Genomic DNA, 17,366 nt, shown 5'->3' on the forward strand with positions numbered 1-17,366 from the left:
GCAAGCCGGCTTTTTTCCACTTGTTTTTTATATGTGACTGTTACCACATGGTCTTGTCTTTGGCTGTACTAAAGTTTTTTAAATATTAACTATACACTTAAATGTTATATACTTTTACATTACGTTGGTTCATGGATAAGGTTTTTTTACTATGTACATCTTATCTTTTGCTACATGTCTTTTTAAGGTAACGCTAGTGCTTTTTTACCTCTCTTTTGGATGTTGTTTCTTATACCACTCTTTTTGTAGATGAACTGATGATGTCTACTGAGCAGTAGACGAAACGTCTTCAATAAATAGATGAAGTAGCTGAATTCTTTGTCTCTTTTTTCACCCACTTGACCGATAAAACCCTACACTTACGAGTGCTCCTTTGTTATATATATATATATATATATATATATATATATATATATATATATATATATATATATATATATATATATATATATATATATATATATATATATGTATATATATATATATATATATATATATATATATATATATATATATATATGTGCATTTGTATCCTTTTTGCCTCCGCACATACAACAGACGTCCATCGCTCCACCAAAACTAAAGGTAGTATGTGCACATATAATGCATCATTAAACTTATTTTGATGTATAATATAAAGGCAACGAAAGAGGGGTAAACATTTATTATCCTAATTTTATACAGTTATTTTATTTGTGTAGTTTGTGTTTGCCTCCATACACTGAACGTACTCTATGGCCTCATTTGCATATTTTATATGATGTTGCAAGTGCGGGTCCACCTCTGTAGATGTTGCCAACTTTATCGTTTAATTATCGCGATTGCGACATATGATTCATACTTATACTTAACTTTTTCGTATTTCTAGTTTGGAATTTATTTGCACCCTCTCTTTTAGTCTTTCTGCCTTTTTATTAGGTACTGTACAGTTCTTCGGTTTCTCTTTATAATCTTCGCAACTTTTTGTTGTATTTTACCTTCTCTGTTATTTTTTAATGGTATTGGTATTGATAAAGATTATTAATGCGTAATCGCTTTCGCCCGGTGGTTTCCCGAGTTGTGCGACCTTTTTTCGGTGATTAGCAAGCTAATCGAGTGACTAAAATTAAAAATATTTAAAAAATCAAGTAAAAAGCAAAAAATAAACAAAAATTGAAAAAACTTAACACATTGGTTAAAGATAAGCGTGGGGCGAAAACTGTTTATTCGATGAACACGCTCCACGCTTTTCTTTGACGAATGTGTTAGATTTTTTCAATTTTTGTTTATTTTTTGCTTTTTGGTTGATTTTTTATAGGATTTTTAATTTTAGTCACTCGTAACTAAAGAAAAACGTTTCTTAAAAAATTTTTTTCATATTTTTTAATTTTTTAACTTATATATATTATTGTTCAACTTATACAGTGGTTCACGGTAAATATGGTCATTCGTTTGAAATATGTTTATTACAAAAAATATTACATTATTATATGAAGTGCACTGGAATAAGTGTTCCCCCCCCCCTTATTAACTTATTTATTTTTAGCACATAAGCAAAACGCTCGGACAGGTCGATTTTTAAAATAAGCATGGTATACTATAGCATCAGTGTTTCGAACTTTACGCGACTCCTCTTCAGGTGATCGGCATAACTTCGAGTTTTTTAAATAGGCAAGTACATCATGTGACACGTCATTTAAAAGCATTTGAAATACTGATTACAAAAATATATAATACTTTAATCCTATTTGAGAGCGTAGGCGCAAAAAATAGGTCGAATTATTTTCAATTGCATTAATTTTTTTCGAATTCTGAGAAAACTAATAAGTCTTTTTTTAAAATATCGAGGGTTAAGTTTCCCTAAGAACTTCTGTAATGTTTATTTTAATAATTCACAGGGGTGAAAAGAAGAGCAAATTTAGTCTGATTTTTAGTTTCAAATATATTATTCAAAAAAACTGTTTGTTTAGTCTAAGGGACTTTCAGCCCTCCGTAATAATTCTGCGTTTGATCTTTTCAAAAATACTTATTAGTTTCCTCAGAACTAGAAAAAATAAATGCGTTTAAATAGAATTTGATCGAAATTTTGCGCCTACGCTCTCAAACAGAAGTAACTTATACATTTTTGTAATCAGCATTTCAAAAGCTTTTAAATGAGGTGTCACATGATGTTCTTTCCTATTTAGGAAAGTCAAAGTTATGCCTGTCACTTGAAGAGGGATCGCGTTAAGTGCGAAACATTGATGCTATAATATACTATGATTACTTTAAAAATCGACCTGTTCGAGCGTTTTGCTTATGTGCTAAAAATAAATAAGTTAATAAGGGTGTAACACTTATTCCAGCGCACTGTATATAAAAAATTTAAATTTAAATTAATAAACTCAATGCGGTAATACAACTTTTAAATATGTAAATAATATTAAATAAATTAAGCAAAAGTCTTCCAACCACAGCAATTTTTACAAAATTGTGTATTTTTTAATACTAATGCCCACAATAAAAATCGTCAATCTCCACTTTATTATAATATTAACACATAATATAATACAATAATATTATATTACCACAATATAACAGTAGCTCCTTTGAGCTTCGACACTTTTAAGCCTGTTTGGATCAATTATTGATTTCACTAATTTGTTTCAATATCTAAGATTAATTTTACTTCATTCTTCTAGAAGATGTCTTATATTTTATATTAATATCTTCTATATACCTTCTATCTTTTATCTTTTATATTAATATTTTATATTAATATCTTCTTTTATTATTATTATTGTGAATATCATGTTAACGGATCTGAACTCAAGAAGGAAAACTAAATTAGGAAATAAATTATTAATTGCATTTAAGTCAGGGGATTTTGTTGGTGTTTGAATTACCTAGGCTAAATTATACAGAGTGTTAGTAAATAAGTATGAAAAATTTTAAGGGCTAATTCGAGATGAAAAAATAATGCCGGTTTGCTCGATAAACATATGTCCGCAAATGCTTCGTCTCCGAGATACGGGGTGTTGAAATTTTTATTTCAAACCGCCCATTTATTTATTGCTCTAAGATCAGTTGAGCTTTGAAAATGAAATTGGGTGAGTTTTAGAAGGTAGTTATTTCGCATTTTTTGACATACAATTAAGAATTTTGTATTCATCAGTGGCGCGCGTACGGGTAATAGTCTGAATTCTTTTAAAGAAAAAAATATTACGCCACTGAGATATTTTAAATTAAATTTTTTTTTAAATTCCACGTCTAATTTGTAATAAAAAAACCTTTCTTGTCTTTTTTCATATGGTGCACCGTTTTTATGCAGAAAAATAAAACATCTGGACGCGTATTTTTGATTTTTTAATACATTATCAAGAAATATCCAATATAATAATACTAAACTGGAACAATAACAGAAAATATTACTGATAAGATGTTAACTAAGTGCAGGGCTACAACAAATGTTAAAAATGACCTTCTTTAGAGGTTACAGAAGAATTTTATATTCATCATTGGCGCGCGTACGGGTAATGGTCTGAATTTTTTTAAGAAAAATTCAGACGCTGAAAAAATAAACGCCACTGAGATATGTCAAAGTAAAATTCATTTTTGAATTCCTCGTTCAATTTACGATAAAAAATTGTTCTTGCCTTTTTTCATACAAGGCGCCGTTTTTATACAAAAAAATAAAACATATTAACGCTTACAAAGTATCTGAGGTAGTTTCCATATGTACAGAAACTTAGTTCAAATACTTTGTAAACGTTAGGACGTTTTATTTTTTTGCAAAAAAACGGCGCCGCATATGGAAAAAAGGCAGGAAAGATTTTTTGTCGTAAATTAAACCAGCAATTTAAAAATGATTTTTAATTTGACATATCTTAGTGGCGTACTATTTTTCTTTTAAAAAAATTCAGACCATTACCCGTACTCGCGCCAATGATGAATATAAAATTCTTCTGTAACCTCTAAAGGAGGTCATTTTTAACATTTGTTGTAGCTCTGCGCCTAGTTAAAATCTTATTAGTAATATTTTCTGTTATTCTTCCAGTTTAGTATTACTATATTGGATATTTCTTGATAATGTATTAAAAAATGAAAAATATGCGTCAAGATGTTTTATTTTTCTGTATAAAAACGGTGCACCATATGAAAAAAAGGCAGGACAGGTTTTTTATTACGAATTAGACGTGGAATTTAAAAATAATTTTTAATTCGAAATATCTCAGTGGCGTACTATTTTTTTCTTTAAAAAAATTCAGACCATTACCCGTAGGCGCGCCACTGATGAATACAAAATTCTTAATTGTATGTAAAAAAAACTCGAAATAACTACCTTCTAAAATTCATCAAATTTAATTTTCATAGCTCAACTGGTCTGAGAGCAATAAATAAATTGCCAGGTTGAAATAAAAATTTCAACACCCCGTATCTCGGAAACGAAGCATTCGCGGACATATGTTTATAAAGCAAACCGGCATTATTTTTTCATGTAGAATTAGCCCTTAAAATGTTTCATACTTATTTACTAACACCCTGTTTAATAGCCATTATTTAACAATTTGTGTGGAATGCTTTGAATTGTTATCAATGTAGAAGACAAAACTATCTACAATACCTAACTTCTCGACGCTTTTATTTAAATTTGTTTTCAATATAATATTATGGTAAAATTTGCTCTCGTCAATAAAGAGCACATGTTTCAATTTTTGCATTTTAATTTTTCCGTTATTTTGACTAATGTAAGGTTACTTCCGAGCTTATTATACCTACCATGAAAGTATTCTTTCGTAATATCCTTCGGATGTTTTCAGGATGAACAATCTTGTTTCAACACGTTTGTACTTCAATAGTACGCTTTGGTGCATTAATTCTTGTATCATTTTTTATTTTTTATAGAAATCCATCGTTCCTTGATTATAGTTAACTTTTTCGTATTTCTAGCTTAAAATTTATTTGCCACGCTGGTTTCGTGTTTCTATTTTTTTATTATGTACTGCACTGTTGTTCGGCTTCTATTACTTCTAAATATTCACGTTTAATGATGACGTCTACACTATTTGCAGTTATAATAAAGCACTTTTACTTACTAACTACAAAACAAATACATGAAATAGTATCGATTGAGCCTCTTTTGTTTAGGGGAATTCCCCGATATTCCGATTATGACGATGTTTGTTAGTATTAGAATTAACAAATACTCTAATTTTTTAAATTTGGTGTAGTTGAGATTACTTTTTGTTTAATTCCTTTTCATATTATTTACATTAAAAGCTGTGTTTCAGTATCGAGTTTGATTAACATCAAAATAAAGGTATAAGAATAAGGACAGTGTTAATAAAACATAAAACAATTGTATGGTACGTTTAGTACAAGAAAAGTATGACTCAAAATAATTACATCACTATTAAGTGCTATTACTATTGAAAGCCATGTACGCGAAAAGAAAGTTAAATTTTGTCCTTTTAGACTTTCTAATTTAAATCACGGGCCCTATTTTATAAATAGATAAAGATAGATACCTACTTAGGATCTGATAAATTTAAGATTACCCCGAAATTATACGAATTTAGTCAAATGCAAACTTGCATAAAATTTTCTATTACGGTGAGAAAATACAAATATTAGCGTTGCAGTGTCTTATAAATCTAGCTATTCATAATCATTGTGTATCAGGTTCCGACTACGTTATGCGATTAAATGATTGCGATGTTGCCACTACTAAGAGGCGAAGTGAACCGGTGGACATAGCGTATATATCGGAGGCGCCCACTACCTTCGGCTAACGACAGAGTATACGCGTGTAACAAGCTGCGCCTCTGACGCCAGATACGGCGAACTAAAATGTATATCGATAGACGTTAATGACTCGAGTTTACCTCTACTTACAAAATTGGCAAACGCCTTATACAGACGAGTTAGCAAATAAATGCACAAGAAACATGACTGTACGTGTTCGCCTCCGTGTTCGGAGGCGAACTCGTAAAATCGGAGGCACACTCGAACTAAGGATGTAGCAATATATATAATCGATATATATATATATATATATATATATATATATATATATATATATATATATATATATATATATATATATATATATATATATGTTACACTTGAAGTTTCCGCGGGAGCTATATGTGCTTTCTGTTGTTTTCCGGGTTTGACTGACTCCGCAGTCTACTTCAAGCAACAGCGAGAAGCGGAACTACCTGACTTGACAATGGCAAGTGAGATCTTGCCGAAACGTCGTCAAAAGAATGGTTTTTCTCAAAACCAAAATTATTCAACGCGGGGTCAAACCCGGAAAACAACAGAAAGCATATATATATATATATATATATATATATATATATATATATATATATATATATATATATATATATATATATATATATCCTACTTTCTACGGCTAGCATCTGTCACTTTTCTACCTGCAAATGCCAATGTCATTTTTGATTAAATGATGGTTTAGAAAGAATAGAATCCACTCAATATTTATTTAATTAAGAAACAACAACAATAACAAAAAGAAAACTATTTGGGATTATAAATATTAATAGTTACATTGGAATTATGATTACTATTAACGGTTAAAATAAGACCGTGTTGCTCAAAATGATGAGTTTCAGAAATAGATGATGACGCCGACGTTTCTGGATTTTCTACTGTTTTATCACATAATGAAAATGGATACAGATATTTGAAACGAAATTATTATTGGTAGATTGTGAGTATTAGAAATCGATAAACTACTAACCGATTGTGAGTAAAATAGTATACAAACCTCGCGGGAACTCATTCTAGCCTCGCGTCTGTAGTTTACCTCGGTGCTTCGCACCTCGGTAAACTACCTTGCCGCTCGGCTGAAATAGAGTACTTTCCCGCTAGGTATGTAATATACTATTCCACCTAACTCTACCGAAATTATACTTTTCCGGACCTGATTGTAGGGAGCAAAGTTGTACATTTCCTCCCTAGGGAGGAAAAGTTAAAGTGACGTCATGGTATTTCATTCATGAAATATAACGTATTGACGTCCTGTACAATCTCTATTTTCTATTACGTAAGTATCTATACATTTTAACGTTTATTTAAAAACACTCTGTATTTTGCAGAATGGTAAAAAACAGTTAATTGTTATTCTGATTTAACAACGTTTACATTAATAATTTGACTTATATTTGACAGTTGACAGTTATATTTTGTACCTACTTGTTAGTTTTAGTTCTAATAAATTTTGTTGGTTAGTTTCATAAATAAAATAAGTAAAAGTGAAAAAATGACTTGTTATTTGAAGAAGGTGGAAAAACCATATGTATAACATGAGAGTAAAGTGCCTTTTCCTCCCTTGAATGATTACTCCCCTCCGCTACGCATCGGGCAGTAAACTTCATTCTCGGGAGGAAAAGTAGCACTTTCCTCCCTTGTTATACAAATAGATATTCCTTACTGTAAGGAAATATTTTTTTCTTACAGCAGATTCAAAACAAATTTAATGAAGCATTATTCACTACTTATATCAGTTCTGGAGGGGTACCAGGAATCGAACACTCATCATCACTCATGATTAATTTAGGTAATTTTGCTTTTTAAAATAATTACAATCACAGAAAACATGAGAAAACACCAAAAATACTGCCAAAAATAAGCAAATGCGTCAAATTTGACAACTCAATATTTTCAACGAAAACTGTTCGTTTATAAATTCGCAAAGTCTGTGTGTTATTGCGTTGCCGCTCCTGCAATACTCAGATCAGATTTATCTTATGATGGATTCTTAATTTTTTCTTCTGAATCCAAATCTAAAAACTGCATTTCGATATCTCTAACCGTCTTCGAGATAATCGACCTCAAGATCTAAAATGTGACGTCACAATCCTTTTATTTTCTGCCGACGCACTAAACGTCAGCTGAAATCGTTGCTAGTAAGTAGGCTAGTTTTTTAATCTCGATTTGCTAAGCAAAGCATAGGTTATTTACATTTGAGTTTGACACTTCGTGAATGTTAAAGTAAATAATTTTAAAATAAGTATTAATAAAATATCAATGACATTTGATAGTGACTTTAATTACATTTTATATATAAAATAAATAAAATAAATAAGATGTTCAAAAATACAATTTGAGTATATTTTAAAAGCAATAATTTATTAACAGCTTTAAAAAGGTTTATACGAGTATACGGCCTCCCCTACTGGGAGTACCTAATGATAAATGTACTGTTCCATTTGTTATGAAATGAAAATTTTTATTATAGTCGGTTCACTAAACTCGACACAATTGGCTAGTGATTTTAGTAGGTAATTTTCTTGTTTTTTGCGAATTTTGACAAAATTGGCAAAATTACTAATTACTAGTAATTATTAGCTATTTAGTACCTAATTATCTTTTTTGCCAAATTTGCAAAATTTTTGACTAAAATCACTAGCCAGTTGTGTCTGAGTTTAGCGAACCATCTATATGAAATAATATTGTTTGGAATAAAAAAATATGGTCTCATATTAGTCGAGGAAATGAAGCTGGAAAAATGGCAAAACCTCGCAATTTTTTCGTCCAGCATCGATTTGTACAAAAATTTGGGATTAGGCTCATTTCACCCTCTAGTTCATTTTCTATATTGAGCCGTTGTACGCTTTTGGTTTTTTAAGGGTGAAAACCACCCCTAATTGTAAAAAATTATAAAATAACATTTTAAACTTTAATATTGTCAACATTTGCTTCTTATTAGTTACATAATGATTGTTTTGTGCTTTAAGATATAATATCACAATATTTCAACCATTAAAACTACCCTTGTTGGAGCTATATATGAAAAGTTTACTTTTCCTAAAAGAATAATTTCGACTTGCATCAATTTACATAAAAATTTGGTGTTAGGATCATCTTACCCTGTACTTCATATTCTATATCATGCTCAGGGGCATTGATTATTTTTAGGGGTGTAAACTACCCTTATTGTCAAAAATTATATAAAAACATTGTAAACTTTAATATAGGTAAAATTTGGTTTTGACTGGTTAAATAATGATTGTTTTATGCTTTAGGATATAATATCATAATATTTCAATCCTTAAAAACCACCCTTAATAACATTGCAATTTTTAGAAGTTGACAATTTAATAGATCTATACAGAAAGAAAAGTAGAATAAAAGAATTACAAAAACATTTATTTACACAAAAATACGATTTTACAAATATACAGAGTGGGCCAAATAACAGGAGCCACCCCGATATTTGGCAGTATTTATTAGATTTTAAGAAAATAAAGAAACAGGTCAATTTTTGATCTAAGGGGGACACATTTTTAAGGTACAAACATTTGTCATTTGTCAACTCCCTCCCTTCCACTTCCCCCACCCCTTATTTTTAAATTGGGAATAGGGGTCGTGTGCTAGCTCATTTGAAAGGTTATTCAATTCTCTATTCAGTAATATTAACATTGATATAAAAATTTATACAGGGTGTCCAAGAAAAATTATTTTAAATTAAATTAATTGACACAAAAAGAAGAATGTATGTAATTTATTTAACTCAGAATACATTCGACTGCTGATAAAAAACAGAAAACAATGTTTATTTAATAAATAAACACTGTTTGTTGCTTAAATTCAATATTCAATCTACCAAGAGGCAGATGGGTGGAAGCTTGAACATTAAAATTAAGCAAAAAGCAGTGTCTATTTATCAAAAAACATTTTTTTCTGTTTTCTGTCAGCAGTAGAATGTGTTCTGAGTAAAATAAATTACATACATTCTTCTTTTTGTGTCAATTAATTTAATTCAAAATAATTTTTCTTGGACACCCTGTATACATTTTTAAGTCGATGTTGATATTACTGAATAGAGAATTGAATAAGATTTCAAATGAGCTAGCACACGACCCCTATTTCCTATTTAAAAATAAGGGGTGGGGGAAGTGGAACGGAGGGAGTTGACAAATGACAGATGTTTGTATCGAAAAAATGTGTCCCCCTTAGATCAAAAATTGACCTGTTTTTTTATTTTCTTAAAATCTAATAAATACTGCCAAATATCGGGGTGGCTCCTTTTATTTGGCCCACTCTGTATAAAAATACACATACAAATAGTTTTTTAGTCATCCAGTATACGAACCGGCTCCGTGGTATTATATACAGTAGGAAAAATGAAAGAATACCCATAAACGAACATATAAAACACGCTGTATTTTCCTGTCACCGTGTCACACAAAAAATTGACCAGCGCAAATACATGTAATAATTATTATTACATGAACTTGCGCTGGTCAATTTTCTTTGTGACACGGTGACAGGAAAATACAGCGTGTTTAATATGTTCGTTCATGGGTATTCTCTCATTTTTCCGACTGTAGGTACATAGAAAATGCTCTATAAGGGGACTATTCGAATTTTTCGAAAAAAAAATTAGTTTTATAAACATAGCTCCTTCATTTTTGGCGATAAAAATTTTTTTCAATAATAATTTTGTAGGATTTTTGAAGAGTAATAAGACTGTGTAAATTAAATTCCGTAAGATCCCTTAATTTTTAATTGAGGTGGGTTTAAAAGGCTCGAATAAGGCGATGTTTGCTCGTAAATAGATGATTTAAACAGCTATATCTCGTTAACTGTTCACTGTAATGAAAATCTATGGATAAGGAAATTATAGCTATTAAAAAAGCTACAATTTAGTAATCCATCATTTTTTTCGTATCTCCAGTATTTTCGGAGATATTTTGAAGAAAATGATAAAAAATGCAAAATTGCAAAAAATCAATTTTTCTTTAAACTCCAATTTTTCTAAAATTAGGCCTTTTAAATAGGTCAAACTTCTTGGGTGTATTGACAATATAAATTTAAAAGGAATTAGAGAAAGGCGAAGACCAATTTTTAGTTACAAGGGTAGGTAGGGGGTTGTTTTCACTGTTATTTTCGTAGAGAAAAACAGGTACCGACTTTTTTTGATCATAAGTATCTCAATTTTTATGCTAGAAACTTTTTATTATTTTTTTGAAAGATCTTATTGTATGCTTGAAAAAACATCATGTAAGTTTTCCTGGAAAAATGCAAAGTTTTCCCGTTATTTGGCTTTGATTATTTCAAATTATGCATTTGACGAAAAAAGCTACCCTTTAACATGCCGTATCTCGGTTTGTATTGGTCGTAAAAATATTATAGAAAAACAGTTTCGTTTGTGTTACTAAAAGATACAATTTTGATATCCAAAGTTTTTTTGATTAAATGCATATTTTTCGAGTTATTCTCAAAAATCCCTCTAAAAAAGTCGATTTTTCCGTCGAAAAACTGTTACTTTCAAGCACGAATAACTCGAAAAATATTAGTTTTACGAAGAAAATGTAAAAAACATGTTTTTCTTAAAATCACTTTTTACATCGATTTACATGATTAAAATGTAATAAAAAATTCCCACCTCTGAGATGGGGTGGCAACGACCCCCAAGGTTTTAGCGTACAGCAGCATGATATATAAAATGATCCTTGGACTATTTCCTACCTTCTGTGAAAATTTCAAGTAAATCCATGCTGGACGAAAAAATTGCGAGCCAAAATGCTTGATTTCCTCGACTATATGTGCAATTACATCCTTCTAAAGAAAAAAATATTTGAAGATTTTTCTCAAATTATGTATACCAACAACATTTTCATTTATAACTCTTTTATTTTTAATTTGACGAAGAAAAGTTATTCTTCATAAAAAGCTCTTCATGTTCTAAGATTTATACGAGGTATATAAAAAATATAAATTTCGATCAAGAATAAAGTACCTTTATAGTTCATAACATTTAAATTAGAATGATATAATTGCACATTAAAACATAATTATTAATTCTAAACAACTTTTCGTAATAGCAATTTTCCATATTATGAATTAAAATACGTAAATAAACAAAGTTTTCGTTATGATAATGCTCGCATTTTCAGCTTGTTGTTTCTAGTTACAAAACCTGTATTTGTTGGCATCACGAATATTTGAGTCAAAATAATATGTCTATTTGTAAATTTTAACATTTTTATTTTAATGTTCGATTTTCGGAAAAATAGTATGTATACCTTGTAGGAAAAGCCACATTCCCGGACCCTGTATTGTCTTGTCTCGGCTTGCGCTTCGACGGCAATCTTTACATCGTCCGGGAATGTTAAGCTTTGCCTACTAGGTACACAATAAACTATTAACCTGGAAAAATTGTAATATGTGTACGTTTCTAAGCTATTAACTGTATTGGAAGTGGATATTGACTGATTAGTCCATTCATTAACGGTAAAATATTGCAAAACCTTTAAATTTTAAAGAACCGCTTGGATTGACATGAAATTTGGCATACACACAGCTAACAAGTCAAAGAAAAAAAGTGATATTGTGCCGATATGTGCTTTTGCCCTGGGGGTGGTTTTCACCCCCTCTTGGGGGTTAAAAAATATTCGTCCAAACAAAGTCAGGAAATGGGTAAACTGGCTAATTTAAAGTAACTTTTGTTCTATAGAGTTTGTTCACTAAGTCAATACTTTTCGAGTTATTTGGCAGTGAATATGTTCATTTTTTTAACAAAATAACCACGCTTTTAGACGGTTTTTCGCAAATAACTCAAATTGTAAGTATTTTGTCGAAAAAGCATTCTTAACAAAAATATAGCCTATAAAAAATTTAAAAAAATAGTGAATATATCACGTTTTTTTATTTAGTAGAAGCAGAGTTATAGCTAATGAAATATAGGTTCATATTCGTCAAATTGCAAGTGGAATACTTTAACGTGAAATATCCAAAAATGAAGCACATTTCGGGGAAAACTCATTTAAACTTATTTAAAGTGTTTAAAAAAAGCTTCATTTTTGTTTTATAAAAAAAATTTCTAGCATTAAAATTAAACAAGTTACGCTCAAAATAAAGTTAGTCCCTTTTGGTTTTGGTAAAAAAATCGATAAAATCACCCCCTAATTAGTATCTTAAATGAACTTAATCGTAACGACTTCACAAGTTTCTTGACTCGTGTATATATTGTTTATATGATCTGTAAGTTTCATCGGTTCAAAGTCCTTATTATTGAAACGGCTGTAGTTAAAAGGGGTTGAACGAGTCACTGATCACGAATGTATGCAAATTTAGAAACACCAAATCTTGATCAATTTTTGTCTAACAGAATAACAAAAAAATACATGATATTCAAAAAAGCAAATCTGACTTTTTTGTATTTCGAGACTTTTGGTATCTCTAACAATTTTTAAGTTATTTTGAAAAAAGCATATTTTTCAAAATTTAAATTTTTAAAAATTTTATTTTGAAACCAAATTTTTTCAAAAATAAACACTTTGAATCGATGAAACTAACAGATCATATAAACACAATATAAGTAAAATAATTTATGGAGCGGCAACGATTAATTTCATTTAAGTTGCTAATTAGGGGGTGGTCTTCCCGATTTTTTTTTGCAAAAACAAAAGGGACCAACGTTATTTTGAGGGTAACTTGCTTAAATTTAATGCTAGAAACTTTTCGTAAAAACAGAAATAAAGATTTTTTTAAACACTTTAAAAAAGTTAAAATGGGTTTTCCCCAAAAAGTGCTTAATTTTTTGGATATTTCACGTCGAAATATTCTATTTGAAATTTGGTGAATATGAATCTATATTTCATTGGCTATAACTCTGGTTCTACGAGATCCAGAGACCTAACGCGTACACCATTTTTTTACTTTTTTATAGGCTATATTTTTGCTAAGAACAATTTTTTCGACAAAATACTTACTTTTTGAGTTATTTGCGAAAAACCGTCTAAAAATGTGGTTATTTTGTTGAAAAATGAACATATTCACTCACAAATAACTCGAAAAGTGTTGACTTGGCGAAAAAGCTATATAGAACAAAAGTTACTTAAAATTAGTCAGTTTACCCATTTCCGGAGTTGTTTTGGACATATATTTTTTCACCACCAAGAGGGGGTGAAAGTCACCCCCAGGGCAAAAGCACACGTCGGCACAATATCACTTTTTTTCTTTGACATGTAAGCTATGCGTATGCCAAATTTCATGTCAATCTAAGCGGTTCCTTAAAATTTAGAGCAAAAACCGTGAAAGAATGGACTAGATCTTTTATGCTTTTTTAAGTAAAATTAGACCCAACACAATTGATGAATGATAAAGGGCTTAGTTTAGCTAACGAACAAGTTATCATTTAATATGAGTATACAGTGATGAGCGCGGTAATAACCGGCAAAATAACGCAAAAGATGTAAAACATAATACATTGTGCAATAAAAAGTGGTGAAACTAATAGAAGTGTACGATAGGAACCTATAAATTTACCTTACATTACGTAGTTTCCCACCTTTCGACTTGTTGGAGGAGTATGACAACTGTCACTGACTCACAGACAGAATTTTATAAAATTTTCCTGTCACAGACGTCTAAAGGTGGGAAACCATTATGTAACATATGTACATATGTAACATATGTACATTATGTAATGTAATGTAAATTTATAGATTCCTATCGATAATTTTACAACTCTACTATTTTCATCTCGTTCTATTTCGCAACGTATTATGTTTTCCAACTTCTGCGTTATTTTGCCAGTTATTAACATGCTCATCACCTAGATAAGAGAAGTAGTAACTTGAAGAGATTTAATAGAAATATAAATATTTTATAGAAACGTAGGCTTAACGACGTTCTACACCTTCGTTGCGGGGTATGTCTCTCAGAGGAAAGGGGGGGGAACTTATATGCAAGCGAAAGTTGGTAACAATGCATTTAGAGCAGAATACTCAAATCATATGTTTCAGTATTGAATACTTTATAAAAATAAATTATAATAAATTACGGAAATTACGGAATAAATTACGAAATTAATTATAATAAATAAATTAAAAATAAATGGTACAGTAAACAATCCTCATTTTTTAATATGTTATTCCTTACAAAAAAACCTTTAATTTAAGCACAAATAATTAAAAATCGTAAATTTGGGTCAAAAGTTATTAACATTCATATTCATCATCATCATTTTTAAGAATTCCCATAAGAGCCCATGTTAAAACTTAACTTTGACACTTAATAGTAATTAAACGGCACGGTAAAACAGTTTTAAAAAAATAAAGTCTTAGTTTTTTGAAGTAAACTATAACATACTAAAATTTCATGTAAATCATTAATTCTTTGCCGAAGGTGTAGAACGTCGTTAATATTGTCACCCCTTAATATTACATTCAATATTTAATTTATTAACATGCTTAATTTTATTTTCTTAATCATTTATTGTTAAAAAACTTTTTCTAACAATAATTATTACAATGGCGTAGATTGTAAGGGGAAAGGGGCGAAGAGGAAGTATATATCCCTACAGCACGCCTCTGGTAACAGCGGAAAACTATCTTTTAACCCTTAAGTACTAACACTCCGTTTCTCAGACGGCATCGCTTGTTTAAAGTGGGATATATCCCTTCCTAGAAGATTTTGAAGGTCACCCGTTTATGACTTTTCAAGTTGGGTTGTTGTTTAGTTGTATTGAAATCGGCAATTTGCGGCAGGTTGTTATTCGAAAGAATTTAGGCTCAAAGTGTGATTTTCGTCTAATAGACGGGATGTTACTGTTTGTTCCCAGTTCATCATTACACATAATGTGCCTCAGTGCATCAAAAACATCAAATAAGGGAATAAAGACTATGAGGAAACTCTTTGAAATGATTTGATGAGGTAAAAGACGACATAAGCGAAGTGAAATCAATCTGTGATGAAAATGTTGCCACTGACTACCATTGCTACACTGTACTAACTATAGTACCTGTCAGTTTTTTTTGGTTTAGCATTTTTTAAAAACCTTTTTAGTTTCATGTTTCTTACTCTTTATTTAACTCGATTTTAAATTTTTATCAAGATTATTTAATTTGTTTAATTTTTAACATACTTTTTTGCAGGAGCAAACAGGCACACAAACAATCCTTCAATTCTTGTTATAATGTTTTTTATTTTAATAAATACAGAAAAACTAGATCAATTACTGTGTTTTTTAGATAATCAATATTTTGATAATTGTTTTTTAGATAATCAATTAAAATATGTATCAAAAACAAAAATTACCATTAAAATGTTAAACCCGTCTGTCAGGCGGTTAGTTAGTATTTACGTCATCGATTTAAGATGTTAGTACTGAAGGGTTAAGACTCGTTAAAGTACCTTAGCATGTGTAAACTGTGTGTAAAGTTTGAACAAAAAATATTAAAAGGTGCTTTAACCATGGGCAAAAATCATTTTAGAACATTTGTAGTAAAACACTCTGTATCTCGGTAAGGAAGAATATTTTATTTAAGTGTTTTGAGTTAAATTTTTGTATTTTGTGCCAAGGTTTCTCCAGTTACGATATGGACAATTGTTAATGAAACACCCTGTATATTATTATATACTAATACATTTATTTATTTTTATTGTGATGGGAGTTGTGTACTACATTTTTAGAAATTAATTTTTTAATGCTTTGCGTGACAATTAATTTCACCCTAGCGGCTAAACGTGCCTTTATTAAGTCATTTATTATACGTGTACCTATTGTACTGTTTTCAGTATTATTCGTTTAAATACAACCACACACGTACCGCGAAGATATAAAAACATTAAAACATATCTGCCTCCTGACAAGTGTGTACTTTATTGTTGAATAATGGGGAAGTTCCTACATAAATTACGTTTCAAAAAGGCGAATAGACATCAGGGGGCCTACCCTGTCATAATAATCGTAATATAAAAAAGCGTTGAGTGACGGCCTACATATTTTTTATTCCTTTTTTGCTACTGAATAACTACGTACTTTGGAATTTTTAGGGGATAGATGTGTTATTCAGTTAAAGTATTATATAGTTTAGGAAAAATAGTAAGTAGGCTTAACTGCAATAGTTTTGCACCACCAAATCGTATGATCATTTTAAAAGTTGATTTTCTTGTAAACGGATTAACGGAATCCGCTAATTTTTTTTATTATTTTACATTTTATTTGGTATTCACACTTTTGGGCAAATCTTTATACAAAATTAATTGTTGAGTTTATACCAGCTGGAAGAAAACAAAATATTTTCTTATGTTAAGTTTTAGACACTCTGACATCAAAATCATCTCGTAGTCTTATGTTTTGTGATTTTTTTTTAATATCCCTGTTATTTTTAAAAAGTAGATGGTTTTATTATTTAACATGCATTATTGGAATAATACTAAATTAACAAAAAAAAACAACAGTTAACAATACTTTAAAAACAAAAAACACTAATGTAAAACGTTCTGATCGACACTTATACGTTATTTGTCAACCAGGTGAGTGATATACACAGCGCAACATAAGAAAGACGAGACTGTTTAATGGAGGGTCTGCGATGTTTTAAGGTGGCATTTCCTTGACAGCAAGAACGGATTTGGTTTCT

At 30.0% G+C, this 17,366-nt stretch overlaps 1 protein-coding gene across 1 annotated transcript in view; it reads right to left on the minus strand.

The window, feature by feature from the left end:
* LOC126879591 (probable E3 SUMO-protein ligase RNF212) overlaps window positions 1-17,366 on the minus strand; it is a 425,741-nt gene that overhangs the window by 219,482 nt on the left and 188,893 nt on the right. The window lies entirely within an intron of this gene.

The sequence above is a fragment of the Diabrotica virgifera genome, chromosome 2 (assembly GCF_917563875.1).
Source record: "Diabrotica virgifera virgifera chromosome 2, PGI_DIABVI_V3a".
NCBI lineage: Eukaryota > Metazoa > Arthropoda > Insecta > Coleoptera > Chrysomelidae > Diabrotica > Diabrotica virgifera.